Source organism: Canis aureus, chromosome 29 (genome assembly GCF_053574225.1).
Source record: "Canis aureus isolate CA01 chromosome 29, VMU_Caureus_v.1.0, whole genome shotgun sequence".
Lineage (NCBI taxonomy): Eukaryota > Metazoa > Chordata > Mammalia > Carnivora > Canidae > Canis > Canis aureus.
This window is the reverse complement of record NC_135639.1, coordinates 26615011-26615594: the sequence shown is the minus strand read 5'-3', so window position 1 is coordinate 26615594 and position 584 is coordinate 26615011.

Sequence of the window (584 nt, the reverse complement as noted above, 5' to 3'; positions counted from 1 at the left end):
TATCTTGGTTAGTTTCTATTTTATTTCTTCAGATCACTTATCTTTTCTTCAGCATCTGCTTTTATCACATCCAGTGTATTTTCCATTTCATATAATGTATTTTTCATATCTAAAAGTTTCATTGGATCTTTCTTATATCTTCCTTTTCTCTAATTATTGTGGCCATATTTTCCCCTACCTTTTTGAACTCATTTTTATTTTTTATTTATTTATTTTTAAAAAGATTTTATTTATTCATGAGAGACACACAGAGAGAGAGAGAGAGAGAGGCAGAGACACAGGCAGAGGGAGAAGCAGGCTCCATGCAGGGAGCCTGACATGGGACTTGATCCCGGGTCTTCAGGATCATACCCTGGGCTGAAGGCGGCACTAAACCGCTGAGCCACCCAGGCTGCCCTTGAACTCATTTTTAAAATCACAGCTTTTATGTCCTTGTTGGTTAGTTCCATCACCATTATTATTTCTGGATCTGTTTTTATTGGTTGACACTTTTTTTTTCCAACAAAATAGTTCAGGTTTTATTTACCAGTAGCTTCTCTCTCTCCTCCCTGCCAGCTGCTGTGCCCTCTTCCACACTCTCAGAT